The 16,952-nt window shown below is 42.3% G+C and overlaps 1 protein-coding gene across 4 annotated transcripts in view; it reads left to right on the top strand.

Annotated features, from left to right (window-relative positions):
- CDK6 (cyclin dependent kinase 6) overlaps nt 1–16,952 on the top strand; it is a 263,408-nt gene that overhangs the window by 51,854 nt on the left and 194,602 nt on the right. The gene's annotated exons all lie outside the window — the stretch shown is intronic.

Raw genomic sequence — 16,952 nt, 5'->3', positions numbered from 1 at the left:
GGATCTTGAGTTGCAGCGTGCGAACTCCTCGTTGCAACGCTTGGGATCTAGTTCCCCAATCAGGGGTCAGATCAGACGCAGGCTCCCTGCATCGGGAGCATGGAGTCTTAGCCGCTGGACCAGCAGGGACGTCCCTCCAGTGGGACTTCTTGCTGTCTCTTTGCTCACACCTTCTCTTTTTCTATTTTTTAAAATGATAATTTTATTTACTTGTTTGTTTTTGACTGTGCTGGGTCTTTGTTGCTGCCCAGGGTTTTCTCTCTCGTTGCAGCAAATGGAAGAAGCTACATTCTCTAGTTGCAGTGTCCAGGCTTCTCGTTGCTGTGGCTTCTCTTGTTGTGAAACCCAGGCTCCAGGTGCACTGGCTTCTGTAGTCGCAGCACGTGGGTTCAGTAGTTGGGCTCGCCGGCTCGAGAGCACGAGCTCAATAATTGTGGCCCAAGGGCTTCGTTGCTCCTCAGCATGGGGGATCTTCCCGGACCAGGAATTGAACCTGTGTCCCCTGCATTGGCAGGCAGATTGTTTACCACTGAGCCACCAGGGCAGCCCTTCTCCTGGTCTTCAGTGCCCTTTCTTTGCCACTTGTTTAGGTAACACCCGGTGGCCTAAGTTCAGTTGTCGTCGCTACAAACCTTTTCCTACAAGTCTGACTGAGTTGTGTCTCTCTGTGCCTCTTAAAATACCCTGTGTTTATCCCTGCGTCAGCATTTGCAGATTAGTTAACGTGCATCCACTTAGGTCTGCCACCACAGTAGGCTCTGAACAACGGAAGCAAATCTGTTTTGTCCTTTGATTTTTCTGTCCCCAGCGCCCACGCACCCATGCACACCCATGCACACCCATGCATACCCATGCATGCTTGTGTGCTCCGTCTCTCAGTTGTGTCTGACTCTTGGTGACCCCATGGACGGTAACCCACCAGGCTCCTCTGTCTATGGGATTCTCCCGCAAGAATACTGAAGTGCATTGCCATGCCCTTCTCCAGGGCATCTTCCCGACCCAGGGATCGAACCCACAGCTCTTGCGTCTCTTACTTTGGTAGGCAGGCTCTTTACCACTAGCACCACCTGGGAAGCCCAGTTAATATCTTAAACTTAGAAAAATTTAGCTTGAAATAATACTTACATTCTATAATATATAAAAACTTTTTTCCTAGACAGCTCTGTACCTCTCCCCATTCATGTTATGGTCACAGTAACATAATCTACCATGGGTAGACCACAGTAACATGGTCTACCCATTAACTATAGATTTATAATTATTATCTTATGCATTTGTCCTTTTAATTATATTAAGAAAAAAGTTCAAAACACAGTAGTATTGGCTTTTATTTTTCCCTAAGCGGTCGTTTACCTTTGTCAGTGATGTTTATTTCTTCGTGTGTCTTTCCGTTATCGCCTAGTGTCCTTTCATTTCAACCAGAGGGACTCCTTTTAGCATTTCTCCTAGGATGTATCTGATGGCAACAGACTCCCTCAGCTTGTGATTATCTGGGAATGTCTTAACTTCACCTTCTTTATTTTAAAAAAAAAAGATTGATTTATTTATATCGGGTTGTTACGATGTCTTAATTTGCTGCACACAGGCTTCTTCTAGTTACAGCAAGCAGGTGCTACTCTTCCTTGTGGTGCCCAGCCTTGTCGGCAGGTGGGCTCCTCCTGGACCAGGGATCGAACCTGTGTCCTATTCTTATCCACTGTACCACCAGCGAAGTCATTTTTCTTTTTAAAGCACAGTTTTTCTGGATTTGGAATTCCTGGTTAACAGTTGCACTTTAAATTTGTCCTCCCACTGCCTTCTGCCCTCCATGGTTTCTGATGAGAAGTTGGCTGTTGATCTTGCTGAGTTTTCCTTGCAGACGAAAAGTTACTTATCTCTGGTGGTTTTCTTTGCTTTTTGACAGCTTGATTTATAATATGTCTCAATCTCCTTGCTTCGTGTTCATGTGCATTCAGATAAAGGATCATAAAAATGATGCTGAATTAAATGATTATAATTTAATATTAATAATAATGACCATGACTCTTTTATCAGTAGAACATAATCAGTACACTGTGCTTAAGAAGTCAAGAAAATGTTCAGTGCTTATCTCAAAGAACTCCATTAAAATTTTTAACTAAAAATTTAGGTGCTTAAGATGAATAAAAATCAGTTATCCAGAATAATTACTTATGTGGAACACCCAGTTGGAGAAGGAAATGACAACCTACTCCAGTTTTCTTGCCTGGAAAATCCCATGGACAGAGGAACCTGGCGGCCTGCAGTCCATGGGGTCGCAAAGAGTTGGACACGATTTAGTGACTAAACAGCAACATCCAGTTGCCTAATTAGTTCCCAGGGTGAGTTGTTCCTCTGGTTCTCTGCAAAAGAAAAAGTATGCCTTGGAGGAAAAACAAGTACAGTTTCATTTACAAATTCTTACCTATTTTAATTATTAATTACTCTTGACTCTATGGAATATTTACCTTATTATCTGAAATAGTCCTAAAATAAAGATCAAACTCTAAAATAAATTTGAAGTAAAAACATATTAAATCATAGCTTAATATTTACAAATTTTTACATTTGAACAAAACCTGATTTCAGATCCTTAAGGGTAGTAGTTGATAGAGATACCAGCTCTTTCAACTTTTCCAACTGTGTCCTGTTTTCTAATCTTCTAATATAATTTCCTGATGGTATTCTTAAAATATATATATAGGATTTTTCTCCGTTATTAAAAAAATCATTCCTGGAAATTTTGTTGGGATAGACCTAATTTCAAAATGTAAGATGTTAGGTGTTAATTTTTAATGCCTTTTTAAAAGTCATGCTTTAGGTATTTTGGTTGCTTATACCATATTATATTAATATGGACACTAAATTCTGTCCTGAGACCCAAGTATCTTATTCCTTCGTTAGTTTTGACGTTCTGCACCCTCTTGGCCTGTGTTGCCTCGTTTGTGAAATGACTGTATAGAACCAGATAATCTCCAAAGCTCACCATACTTATAAAATTACATAATTCTGCCATGCGGGACTTTTTTCTTTTTTGGCCAGTATAGTGAGCATTAGAGTAATTTTAAGATACTTTGAGTTATTGTTGTTTCTCTTTTATTGCATGGTAACTCTTACTTTTGACCTGTTAGCCAGATATCAGGAAAGTAGTTTTATTTTCCTAACTTCTTTTTTGTAGAGTTAATCCATCCATGATAGGGAAGATTGAAAATCACATACCTTTAGTGAGGCAGTAATGCATGAATATTGGTGTTTTTTTTTTCCTAGAACAAAATTAAGAATTTAACATATTTAAGTTTTAAAACTACCTTTTCAGAATTGATCACCAGGATTGTCTTATTACTGTAGTGGAGCAGATGGAAAGAAAAATATAACTGGTGGAAGGACAAAACCTTGATCAGGAAAAAAAAAAACCTATAATTCTTGTTTTTAAAATGATTATTTTTTTCTTGTTAAAAATTGATAATTCTCATTGTATTGATAATATAAATTCAGTTATATTCTCATTGTATGTAAAAACTGATAATTATCATTGTATCGACAAATAGAAAACACAATTCTGTAATTTCACCACCTAGAGAGCTAGCCATGTTATTATCTTGATTTGTCTTTCTACTATTTTGTTTATATATGTAGAGTCATACTGTATGTATTCTTTTGAAGCCCGAGTTTTTTCCTAATAGCACCCTTCTCGATCCCTGGATTGGGAAGATCCCCTGGAGAAGGGCATGGCAACCTACTCCAGTATTCTTGCCTGGAGAATCCCATAGAGAGAGGAGCCTGGCAGGCTACAGTCCATGGGCTCACAAAGAGCTGGACACAGCTAAGTGACTGACACCTTCCACGTTTAAAAATATGAATCTCTATCATCATTTTAAGGACCATGTGATATCTGTGTGTGTGTGTGTGTGTGTGTGTGTGTGTCCCCAGATTACTCTTCTTAAAAGGTTTTTTAAATCAATTTTTACTCCTATAGTCATGTGGGTCCATTTTCACAAACCCTCACAAATGCTGTGCCCTTTTATCATTTAAACATTTTTGCTACCCAGTTTGAAGGGCTTATAAATAGTGTATCACTGCTGGTATCATTTATGTTTCTTTATTACTAATTTAACATTTTCTCCTGTGTTTCTGTTCCTTTATGTTTCCTTAAAAGGAACTGACTTAAATGGTGGTTTTATGGGATAATAACCCAATCATCAGTATCTGAGTGAATTAGTACAGGGATAGATTTACTCACCTAGTGAGGATGTGATTAGGAAAGATATTTGGCTTATGGTGTAGGTAAAATTTGGTTGTTGTTTTTTTTTTTCTCCCTAAGACCCAGCAGACAGTCTTCATCACAGACGGCTGCCTAGTTTTGGCTGATTCCTCGTTTTTCCTCAAGAGAGGCCCAGAGCTGAAGAACAGGGCTTTTACAGGTCGGAAACGGAGACAGAACTGAATGCTGAGAGCTGGCCAGAGTGTTCCTGCTCTCCTTGTGACTCGGGCCAGAGCTGCTCCCTTTGCTTTCAAAATGATCACTGCACTCCTATATTTTTGAGATCGAAATATATTTTTTCGGGCTCTGTTGGGTGAATTATAGTGTGTCATTTTCTAACTAGACAAGGGAAGGACTCAAGAGATGAGAGTCTAGGAGATGAACAGTCTTCAGCTTTAATTTTCCTGTGAATTTTCCAACACATTTTTGGTTTTTCAGCCCAGGAGGTAACATATATACTGGTATAGCCAAGCTAAGCAAGGGCCTTTGAGAGTTGTCATCACCACTGTTACCTGTCAGCAATGGGTCTCATTTACCGTAAGGAGGTCTCTGCCCTCAAAGGTGTGCTCCACACGGAGGTAGGCTTGCCCGGTGGTCAGCAGATAAGACTTGGAAACCAGGCAACCTGATTTGAGACCCTGTCTCGACCACTTATAGTGCCTGGGCCTTAGACAAGACATTAAATCTATGACTGTTTCTTGAGATAGCCTCTGCGTGCATGCTCTGTCGTGTCCGACTCTCTGTGACCCCACGGACTGTAGCCCACCAGGCTCCTCTGTCCGTGGGATTCTCCAGGCAAGACTACTGGAGTGGGTTGCCATGCCCTCCTGCTTCCCAACTCAGCTATCAAACCTGCATCTCTTTCTTTGGCCGGCAGATGCTTTACCATGGAGCCACCTGGGAAGCCAGAGGTAGACTGTACATGCCATCGAATTCACCCATAGACATAGGTACAGTTTGGTGGTTCTTTAGGATGTTTGCTGAGTTCTGCAGCCATCACCATGTTGTAATTTTAGAACATTTTATTACCTAAAAAGCAACAGAAGTCATTCTCCATTCCTTCCACCCCTCCTCCTCCTCCACTACCCCCAGCCCTGTGTGCTAAGTTCTGTCTTGCTTTGGTTGTGTCCAGCTCTTTGTGACCCTATGGACTGTAGCCCTCCAGGCTCCTCTGTCCATGGAATTCTCCAGGCGAGAATGCTGGCCTGGGTTGCCATGCCCTCCTCCAGGAGTTCTTCCCCATCTACGGATCCTGCTCACGTCCGTTGTATCTCCTGCACTGGCAGGTGGGTTCTTCACCACTAGCGCCACCTGGCAACCCCCAGCCCTAGGCAACCACTAATCTACTCTCTGTCTCTCCGGATCTGCCTATTCTGGAGGTTTCACATAAAAGAAATTACGAAATACTTGGCCTTTTGTCATTGGTACCCTTCAGGGAGCATAATCTTGTTGATTCATGTCACAGCATGTGTCCGTACTTCATTCCTTTTATTACTAAATAATATTCTACTCTGCGGATGATCCCGTGTTATATTCATCCATTTAGCAATCGATAGACATTTGGGTTGTTTCTGTTTGGGGCTGTTAGATGCTGCAGTGAACATTTGTGTACTTACGTCTGTCTCTTCACCTATAAAGATGAGTACCGTTTCATAGAGTTGTTATGAGGAACAAAAAAAGTCAAAATAGGTAGAAGTGACTAGTGAGGCGCAAACTAACAGCAATTTGGGCTATCTTAATGGGTAAACGGGATTCTGTATACTGCTCCGTTCACATTCAAAATGAACATAGCATGATAGAATTCAGGCTTCTTTCATAGTCCTCTAGCAAGCAGGGTGTGCTGTGCTGTGCTCGGTGACCGCTCAGGCGTGTCTGACTCTGCAGCCCCACGGACTGTCCATGGGTTGGTAAATGGTGTTAATTTTTATTACTTTGTTTGGCCGCGCTGGGTCTTAGTTGCTGCACTCAGGACTTCAGTCGCAGTTGCAGCATGGGGGATCTCTAGTTGCAGCCAGTGGGATCTAGTTCCCCGACCAGGGATGAAACCCAGTCCCCTTGCGTTGGAAGCACAGAATCTTAGCCACTGGACCACCAGGGAAGTTCCAGTGGTGTTTATTCTATTAGTAATCAAGACGTAAGCTTCGGGAGTTGGTGATGGGCAGGGAAGCCTGATGGGCTGCAGTCCACGGGGTCGCAAAGAGTCGGACATGACTGAGCGACTGAACTGAACTGAACTGAATCAAGACGTAATGGTCCCTAATTTTCTTAGGCAGCAGGCTTCTTCTTTTTATAGAGTTGACTTTAGGCTGTTGTTGACCTCAGGAAACTCTTTTGTATTGGAGCTGGCCGAAGCAAAAGTGTGAAAGTCATTCTTATCTAGCTGCCTCTGTTTTTCTTTCTCTTGATTCTGGGGAGATGGTGATCCACGTGGTGACTCAGAATATTTTGCCTCTGCTACCATTTTGCTCCCTTTAAGAGATATAAAATAGGTTCCTGTGATTTCCTCACGTGTCTTAGCTTGTTTCCCTTAATAGCATATAGTTGGCACAACAGTGACGTCACTCCTTCACTCTTCTCTGTGGCTTTCATTCACATAAAATGCATTAGGTTTGAAGGGTTGTGCTTGAAATATGAGCGCTTCTGGTGTTTGCTATGGGCTTCCCAGGTGGTGCTAGTGGTAAAGAACCCACCTGCCAGGGCAGGAGACGTGAGAGACTCGAGTTCGATCCCTGGGTCAGGAAGATTCCCTGCAGGAGGGCAGGGCAACCCACTCCAGTATTCTTGCCTGGAGAATCCCATGGACAGAGGAGGCTGATGGGCGACAATCCACTGAGTCACAAAGAGTCAGATATGACTGAAATGACTGAGCACAGAACTGCTCACAGAGTGCTTGCTAGAAGACTGTGAAAGAAGTCTGAATTTTGTTATTTTATGTCCATTTCAGGAATTCATCTTGAATGTGAGCAGAGCAGTATACAGTATCCCATATACCCACTAAGATAGCCCAAATAGCTTATTTGGGGCCCAGCTTGCAGTACACCAGTGTTGCACTACTGGATGAGAGCAGTGTGTCTCCATATACACAAGTTTCACTTTTGCTCTAGTTTAAGTATTCACTGTAGTACAAGTCACATCTTGTAAACTTGCTCAGTTTGGGGATCCCCATTTTATTTGTGGGCTTCCCTGGTGGCTCAGAGGGTAAAGCCTGCAGTGTGGGAGACCCGGGTTCAATCCCTGGGTCAGGAAGATTCCCTGGAGAAGGAAATGGCAACCCACTCCAGAACTCTTGCCTGGAAGATTCCATGGACAGAGGAGCCTGGTAGGATATAGTCCATGGGGTCGCGAAGAGTTGGACACAACTGAGCGACTTCACTTTCACTTTCATTTTATTTGTGAAACATTTTTTGATTAGTGTATGCAAAAATATAAACTCATAGATCCACACTGCCAGTATATGTAGATAGAAGCAGAAACTAAAGACGAACTGGAAGAAAATGAACTGTGAGGCTTTCTTATGAACACACTTTTTAAGGCTAAAAAGAATAAAAATGGTTTAGGAAATAAAAAGTGTTGACTTTGCATTCCCTTAACAGATAGTGGGAGCCTTCAGTGTAACTGCATAATCACAAAGGGGCTTCCCTACATGGGGTTACTACTGATACGGCGTCCCTGTGCATCTCCATTTTTCAGCAAGAGCTAGTGGAAGGGGGGTTGCTTAACTAAGGGTTTTAGGAGTACATATCTCTGAGCATTGGACTCAGCCTTTAAATGAACTAAACGCAGTATCCTTGTATTCACTTCCTCTTACCTGCTGCTGCTGCTAAGTCGCTTCAGTCGTGTCCGACTCTGTGCGACCCCATAGACGGCAGCCCACCAGGCTCTACCGTCCCTGGGATTCTCCAGGCAAGAACACTGGAGTGGGTTGCCATTTCCTTCTCCAATGCATGAAAGCGAAAAGTGAAAGTGAAGTCACTGAGTCGTATCCAACTCTCAGCGACCCCACGGACTGCAGCCTACCAGGCTCCTCCGTCCATGGGATTTTCCAGGCAAGAGTAGTGGAGTGGGGTGCCATTGCCTTCTCCTCTTACCAGCTGAGGCCTTTCTGATTCTAGGTTCCATATTCCTGTTTGCTATGAGCTTCTCTCTCTTTCCTCCTTTATTTTTTCCTCCATAAAATGCCCCTGTGGTCAGACAGGAGGAATCCTGGGCAGAAGCCGCATGGCTCCTCAGGAGCCATTACTTAGTCCACTCTGCTGCTGTTGATTACTCTCGCCTGGCCGGTACCCTCGTGGGAGACCCTCTTAAGGCAAATAGTCTCCCAGCAAATCAGGGAACTGGGGCAGTCACCCTACTGCTATATTGTTGTTCAGTCCCTCAGTGGTGTCTGACTCTCTGTGACCCCATGGACTGCAGCACGCCAGTCTTCCCTCTCCTTCACTGTCTCCTGGAGTTTGTTCAAACTCGTGTCCATTGAGTTGATAATGCCATCCAATCATCTCATCCTCTGTCGCCCCCTTTGCCTCCTGCCTTCATTCTTCCCCAGCATCTTGAGCTTAATTCATTTTGTCTAACATATAAGATGTATTTAAGGTCAGATATTGATGTTTAAAGTCATTTAATTGTTTCAGAATGTTTATAGATGTCTTAGGACTTTTTAAAGTTGTATAAAACCCAACTCACACGGGATAAGCTCCAAAGCAACAGTACTAGCTCGTGTAAGTAATGAATCCAGGGGCAGGCTAGGCACAGATGGACCTAGGTGCTTCACCGATGTCATATGGAATCCCTTGCCTGTTATCTCCCCGCTCAGGCTTTCTTCACTGTTGGCTGCATTCCACGGTGGGGACACTGAAGTGGTGGCAGAGACGGCCACCAGCAGCTGCAGGCTAATCACTTGCCAGTTTGGTAATCCCAGAATAAAGAGAGCTCTACTTTCCCAGAAGTTCTAGTAAAATTCCTTGGACCAGTTCTCATGGTCCTGTCCATCCCTGAATCAGTCATCATCACTGTGTCCAGGGTAGGGTGCATGCCATCCTATGCAGGCGCCCCACAGCTCTGTTGCCCGAGTGTGGGCTAGAGATGATTCCTCAGCAAAAGGTGACGGTATGGTTTCCAGAAGAGATAATGGATATTGGAAATGGAGACATCACAGACATCTCTCTGTAGTAGGATGTGGAATGAATTTACTCTGATGTTGATATTAAAGTTTCACATAGTATTTCATAGCCATATACCACTGCTTGTAGTTTTACAAGTTTACATGTTAGTCGTCTTTCCCGCAACTGGGTATGACGCTCTTAAAAACGGTACCCGTCTAACATCTCTTGGAATCTCTAAAACCAAGTGCGATGCCTGCACATGGCAGGTACTGATAAATGTTTACAGACGCTGCTGAAATGGTGCTTTCCTTCTAGCACTATGCTCATCATTGCTGGCAGCAAATACTTCTGGAATTACACCATTCAGTGCTGGTTGAGAATAAGCACACATAGTCTATATTTAATGAGCAAAAGGAGAATACCCTGGCCAGTGGCCCGTAGTGTAGCGCTAGTGGAATGTGTGAACATAAATTTCGTGCATGCAAGCTATAACCACAGAAGGTGCTCTGTGGACCATAGAGGAAGAGAGTAGAGATTTTTTTTTTTTAATTTCTCAATTCTGAAGACTGCCAATAGTTCAAATAAAATTTTATTCAGCACTTTTTTAGGCAGCTGTGCCAGACATCTCACAGCTCTTGAACTGTTTGATGTCCAAACGTTCAAGAGTATGGAAAAAAAAGTGACAGGAAAAAAATCCTCATAGAACTTCCTGTGACAGGTCAGAGTTTAATCACAGCAAATAATGCAGATTTCCCTTTAATTACAACCACAATAGAAAGGCAGGGAATGTGTTTACAGAACATGTTGTTTGGGAGACCTTTGTAAATTGTTAATCTTTGGAAATCCCAGAGCTATTGGACATAATCCCATCCATTAGACAAGACAGCTTGCCTGTGTGATAGATCCAGAATAGCAAGTTAAGTGGAGAACACGAACAGGAAGCCGTCGCTCCGAATTACAATGGGTAGGATGCAGAGTTAATTCGTGGAGATATTTTGTTGTGAGATGATTACATCACTAGGGCAGCTGGACAGCTGAGTGCGGCCCTGGACCGCAGTGCTTGCTCCCTGCCCTGCAGCTGGGGTGTCGGGACAGCAGAGACAGGGAGAGGATTGCTTTACGGGATGGTTAGGGGCTGGTCTGACTTAATTGTGAAATGATAATGACCTCTCTGCCTTTTTTTGGATCATATTTCCTGCAGCTAAATTGCATTCATAGACTCAGTAAGGGCTCAAGAACCACTTTCCATTTCTACTTTTTAAATATTCACTTGGATCACATTAAGCTAAGCCCTCTCGGATAAGTTTTGAATGGTAGTTCTCATTTCCTCTAGAAGTCATCTGAGATATTTTGTTCATCTTCGACACAGTGTGATTATATTTCTCTTACAGCCCTGTAGTTATGCAATCGCTGAAATGGTATTTTTGTCAGTTTACTGAATAGCAAAGAGATTTTTTTTTTTTAAGTTTTAGAAAGCCTTAAGATGTTGGTCAACACAAGAAATCAGACAGTTGCGGTTGTTTCCCAGGGTTTATGTTCAAGTGTTCAGACCTGTCTGGCCCTTTTGTTTTGCAAGTGTAGGGGCTCTAGGCAGCCTGGCCACATTCCTTATTGATTTATATAAATATATTACAGATTGTTAACCTCCTGCCAAATACCAGGGAGTTCAGTTCTTGTTTAGCTCAGTTGCTTTATGTGAGTCTGATCTGTTACATTAAAGCATCTATCTTCTCTTTATTGCTCACCAAAGTGATTACTATTTGCTTTGGGCTGATTCCAGATAGAGTCATTGTAGACGGCAAAGCATCCAAAATATTATGTTCTAAAATTCCTAAGATTCGTACTTATAACTGTTGATTCAAAGTGCATTTTCTACCCATTATCACTAATGTCCTGAAGGAGGAAATGGCAACCCACTCCAGTATTCTTGCCTGGAGAACCCCATGGACAGAGGAGCCTGGCGGGCTATAGCCCAGAGGGTCACAAACAGTCTGACAAAACTAAAGTGACTGAGCACTACAGCATTCAAGCAATTAAGTCAGACTAAATTTCATGTTTAATATACAGTCAGTTCAGTTCAGTTCAGTCGCTCAGTCGTGTCTGACTCTTTGCGACCCCATGAATCGCAGCATGCCAGGCCTCCCTGTCCATCACCAACTCCCGGAGTCCACCCAAACCCATGTCCATTGAGTCAGTGATGCCATCCAACCATCTTATCCTTGTCGCCCCCTTCTCCTCCTGCCCTCAATCTTTCCCAGCGTCAGGGTCTTTTCTAATGAGTCAGCTCTTCGCGTCAGGTGGCTAAAGTATTGGAGTTTCAGCTTCAACATCAGTCCCTCCAATGAACACACAGGACTGATCTCCTTTAAGATGGACTGGTTGGATCTCCTTGCAGTCCAAGGGACTCTCAAGAGTCTTCTCCAACACCACACTTCAAAAGCATCAATTCTGCACTCAGCTTTCTTTATAGTCCAACTCTCACATCCATACATGACCACTGGAAAAACCATAGCTTTGACTAGACGGACCTTTTTTGGCAAAGTAATGTCTCTGCTTTTGAATATGTTGTCTAGGTTGGTCATAGCTTTCCTTCCAAGAAGTAAGCGTCTTTTAATTTCATGGCTGCAGTCACCATCTGCAGTGATTTTGGAGCCCAGAAAAATAAAGTCAGCCACTGTTTCCACTGTTTCCCCATCTATTTCCCATGAAGTGATGGGACCGAATGCCATGATCTTCGTTTTTTGAATGTTGAGCTTTAAGTCAACTTTTTCACTCTCCTCTTTCACTTGCATCAAGAGGCTCTAGTTCTTCACTTTCTGCCACAAGGGTGGTGTCATCTGCATATCTGAAGTTATTGATATTTCTCCTGGCAATCTTGATTCCAGCTTGTGCTTCCTCCAGCCCAGTGTTTCTTATGATGTACTCTGCATATAAGTTAAATAAGCAGGGTGAAAGCTGTGGTACATATACACAATGGAGTATTACTCAGCCATTAAAAAGAATACATTTGAATCAGTTCTAATGAGGTGGATGAAACTGGAGCCGATTATACAGAGTGAAGTAAGCCAGAAAGAAAAACACCAATATAGGAAGGCGATGGCACCCCACTCCAGTACTCTTGCCTGGAAAATCCCATGGACGGAGGAGCCTGGTAGGCTGCAGTCCATGGGGTCGCAAAGAGTCAAGACTGAGCTACTTGACTTTCACTTTTCGCTTTCATGCATTGGAGAAGGAAATGGTAACCCACTCCGGTGTTCTTGCCTGGAGAATCCCAGGGACAGGGAAGCCTGGTGGGCTGCTGTCTATGGGGTCGCACAGAGTCGGACACGACTGAAGCAACTAAGCAGCAGCAGCAGGATAGTATACTAACGCATATATATAGCATTTAGAAAGATGGTAACGATAACCCTGTATGTGACACAGCAAAAGAGACACAGATGTATCGAATAGTCCTTTGGACTCTGTGGGAGAGGGAGAGGGTGGGATGATTTGGGAGACTGGCATTGAAACATGTATAATATCATATAAGAAACAAATCGCCAGTCCAGGTTCAATGCAGGATACAGGATGCTTGAGGCTGGTGCACTCAGATGACCCAGAGGGATGGTATGGGGAAGGAGGTGGGAGGGGGGTTCAAGATTGAGAATACGTGTACACCCGTGGCAAGATTCATGTTGATGTATGGCAAAACCAATACAATATTGTAAAGTAAAAAAAATAATAATAATAATAAATAAAAGTGAAAAAAAATAAGCAGGGGACAGTATACAGCCTTGACGTACTCCTTTTCCTATTTGGAACCAGTCTGTTGTTCCATGTCCAGTTCTAACTGTTGCTTCCTGACCTGCATACAGGTTTCTCAAAAGGCAGGTCAGGTGGCCTGGTATTCCCATCTCTTTCAGAACTTTTCACAGTTTATTGTGATCCACACAGTCAAAGGCTTTGGCATAGTCAGTAAAGCAGAAATAGATGTTTTTCTGGAACTCTCTTGCTTTTTCGATGATCCAGTGGATGTTGGCAATTTGATCTCTGGTTCCTCTGCCTTTTCCAAAACCAGCTTGAACACCTGGAAGTTCACAGTTCACATGCTGCTGAAGCCTGGCTTGGAGAATATATAGAGAGACTAGTATTTCCGAAAATGTCTTCTGTGGATTATTGAGTCTGTAGGATGTTGACGGCCAGCCCTGGAGTCCAAAGCCTACAGGTTCTTTAGGACTTTTACTGCGCTTAATGCCACCTTTGAATTTCTAAGGAAACAGTAATAGGCTCCATTTCCCAAGTGAAATTAGTACATTATTATTATTCACAGTATCAAATGAAATTTATCTTTAAAAAATAACTGTCTCCTTGAACCAGCATGAGCCACTTCTGCCAAGCACCCTTCTTTTCACAGCCTAGAAGAATATATAACTATATACGTTAAAAGTTATACAATAATATTCTACTCTGTGTCTCTTTAAATATGTCTTTTAAAACTCCTCTTTTAAAACTATTGCCAATGAAAGTTAGTGCCTTTTCTCCGTGGCTGATCATTAGGGGCAGTTAGCAGCGACCCCAGGGAGCTCACACTTGGATATCACAGGTGGTACAGGCAGCAAGAGTGAATCTTAAGAAATTGCAGAGTGCTATCTATACCTTTGAGAAAAATAACTTGGGTGGGTTCGATGTTATTCTTGCATTTCGACACACAGAGTGTTTAAAAACGGCTTCAGTGAGATGAAGCAACGTAGCAGACAGCCAGGGGTGTTAGGTAACTAACAACGGTTTGGGAGCAGGTGACGCTTTGGTTTGCGGTGTTTTATGATCACTTTATTCTCTAGTTATGTCCCTGTCAATGTTTTTTTTTTCCTTTTGAAAATTACTAAAATGTCTGATGTACACAGACTGTAAGTGCAGGAAGAACGGAAGTTACTAGATCTTTACTGACTGGAGGCAGTGATAAGCAGTGTATTTTATTAAGGAAATGTATTATTGATGATAGAAAACATTTTGAAAGTAATGTGTAAGAAGCATAGCCGTAATGATGCAGTTCTCATGTTTGTATCTGATTTTAATACAGGCCATTTTTGCTTCATTGTTGTTTTATTTTATCACAAAAATAGAAGCAACTGATAAAAAGAAGCTTGGTGATTGTGGAACAAAAAAGTAAAGCTGTCAAAGAATATGGGTTTAATGGAAAGAAGATGATTCAAAAGAGCCTGTGAATAAATGGTAGTTACCTCGAATTACCATGTTCAGAGAAGTGTTTTCATAAACTTCCCAGGTCAGATCCATCTTTGTTCAGTGTCTGACTCTTGGCGACCCAATGTATTGCAACACGCCAGGCTTCCCTGTCCTTCACTGTCTCCCAGAGTTTGCTCAAACTGATGTCCATCGAATTGGTGATGCCATCCAACCATCTCATCTTCTGTCACCCCTTTCTCCTCCTGCCGTCAATCTTTCCCATCCTCAGGGTCTTTACCAGGGAGTCGACTCTTCGCATCAGGTGGCCAAAGTATTGGAGCTTCAGCTTTGGCATCTGTCCTTCCAATTAATATTCAGGGTAGATCTCCTTTAGGATTGACTGGTTTGATTCATGAATGATAGCAATCGTGTTTTTCACAGTACAGCATGCATATAATTTATGGCACTATTTGTAATACATTTTTTAAATTAGGGGTTTTTACTTTATCAGAGTCATTTTTTCAGAATAAGTCACATTCAGTTCAGTTCAGTTCAGTCGCTCAGTCATGTCTGACTCTTTGTGACCCCATGAATCACAGCATGCCAGGCCTCCCTGTCCATCACCAACTCCTGGAGTTCACTCAAACTCATGTCCATCGAGTCGGTGATGCCATCCAGCCATCTCATCCTCTGTCATCCCCTTCTCCTCCTGCCCCCAATCCCTCCCAGCATCAGAGTCTTTTCCCTGAGTCAACTCTTCGCATGAGGTGCCCAAAGTATTGGAGTTTCAGCTTCAGCATCAGTCCTTCCAATGAACATGCAGGACTGATCTCCTTTAGGATGGACTGGTTGGATCTCCTTGCAGTCCAAGAGACTCTCAAGAGTCTTCTCCAACATCGCAGTTCAAAAGCATCAATTCTTCGGCGCTTAGCTTTCTTCACAGTCCAACTCTCACATCCATACATGACCACTGGAAAAACCATAGCTTTGACTAGACGGACCTTTTTTGGCAAAGTAATGTCTCTGCTTTTGAATATGCTATCTAGGTTGGTCATAACTTTCCTTCCAAGGAGTAAGCGTCTTTTAATTTCATGGCTGCAGTCACCATCTGCAGTGATTTTGGAGCCCCCCAAAATAAAGTCAGCCACTGTTTCCACTGTTTCCCGATCTATTTCCCATGAAGTGATGGGACCAGATGCCATGATCTTCGTTTTCTGAATGTTGAGCTTTAAGTCAGCTTTTTCACTCTCCTCTTTCACTTTCATCAAGAGGCTTTTAGTTCCTCTTCACTTTCTGCCATAAGGGTGGTGTCATGATATTCAAAGACTTTAGAAATTTAGAAGTTAATTTTATAAGTCGATGATTAAAAACTTAGAATGTTTTAAAGTAGACAAAGTAGGGAAGAAATTTGGTTGATCTTAATTGATTTTACTGGAGTTGGAGAACTCACCCCAGGCTACCCAGAATTAAAACGTAGTTTGGATCTGGCTATGAAGTATGTGTGGTTTTTGGTGGTGTTCACTCCATCTGATTTAACTTAATTATAGTGTTCTTTTAAAGTTTACTTTAGATTTACAGAGAAGTACCAAAGATTGTGGACCCGATCGATAGCAGAAATGGTGTAGAGTAGCATGGTGAACCAGCTAGGCATTAAAAATTTAAGTGGTAATGTACAAAGTGGCTGATTGTGAGTCAACCCTGCATTTTAGTACTTGGGTTATATGCACATTTATAGTTAGTTAATTTCTTTGAAGAAAGTGTTGTTTCATTTTAAAACTGGAAAGAAAATAATAGAATAGAATTTTTATTATCCTTTTCTTAGTATTTATATTACATTCTTGTCCTGAAATTTATTTCCAGCTTGTTTATGGGTGGCGTGTTTAATTCTTTATATGTTTGGTGAGCATCTCATGTCCTCCCCCGCACACCTCCCTCCCCCGCCCCCAGATGATGTCCTTGGACTGTTGAAACTAAAGGAGGATCAGTCCTTTGGCTTGAAAATTCTTTTGATTACTGAAGGCTTTGTTTTTAAAACTTAGATTTGGAATTGGTGGTAGGATTTTATGGGATAAATTGAGTTCTCCCATCCGAACATAATTATAAAGTTTGTCAATCTGCCTTCATCATCTTAGGGCAGAATAGTTTGCCAACGCAACGTCTGCATCCCCCTCAAAAAAAATTAAAAATTCACAATTTTTATTAGCATGATATTTGGAGTTTTAAAACAAAGAATCCATGCCCTTTCCAGGGAGATGATTGGATTGAGCAGGATGAGAACACTTTCTTAGAAATAAACCAGATTTCTCCATCTTCTATTTTAATTACTTTCATAGGCATGATTTGAAGACCTTAAATTCCAGGAAAATCGAAGTTGCAGAGTCCAGTGTCCTCAAAGAATGCCTAGTCTCTGTCTGTTCAATCATTCTTGACCT

The sequence above is a fragment of the Ovis aries genome, chromosome 4 (genome assembly GCF_016772045.2).
Source record: "Ovis aries strain OAR_USU_Benz2616 breed Rambouillet chromosome 4, ARS-UI_Ramb_v3.0, whole genome shotgun sequence".
Taxonomy (NCBI): Eukaryota; Metazoa; Chordata; class Mammalia; order Artiodactyla; family Bovidae; genus Ovis; species Ovis aries.
Note: the sequence above shows the minus strand (reverse complement) of the source record. Positions and strands in the feature narration are given on the sequence as shown.